Here is a 306-nt window from a genome sequence, read left to right on the forward strand (position 1 = left end):
TGGGACCAGCCGCGGGCAGAGGGAGCCCTCTGCGCCCCTTCCCCATCCCTCCCCCCGTGCACGCTCACTGCCAGCCGCATGCAGGAGCAGCGGGTGAGCCCACGTCCCCGCGGCCACCGCCACGGCCACTGCACGAAGCCGCCTGCGCTGCCTTAAAGCCTGAGCTCGCCCACCTCCATCCTCTCCTCTCGCCCACCCCATTCGGTCCCCCGAGGGGACAGAAGGAAGCAGGGAGCCCGCTCCCTGCGGGGTTCAGCCCGCTCCCTCTTGCCTCCCCTTCCCTCCATCTCCAAACCCGAGCCCCCG

At 71.6% G+C, this 306-nt stretch overlaps 1 protein-coding gene across 1 annotated transcript in view; it reads left to right on the forward strand.

Annotated features, from left to right (window-relative positions):
• Window positions 1-306, forward strand: part of FA2H (fatty acid 2-hydroxylase) — a gene marked incomplete at its 5' end in the record, with an annotated part of 10475 nt that overhangs the window by 8193 nt on the left and 1976 nt on the right. The window lies entirely within an intron of this gene.

Source organism: Charadrius vociferus, unplaced genomic scaffold (assembly GCF_000708025.1).
Source record: "Charadrius vociferus isolate BGI_N301 unplaced genomic scaffold, ASM70802v2 scaffold1434, whole genome shotgun sequence".
NCBI lineage: Eukaryota > Metazoa > Chordata > Aves > Charadriiformes > Charadriidae > Charadrius > Charadrius vociferus.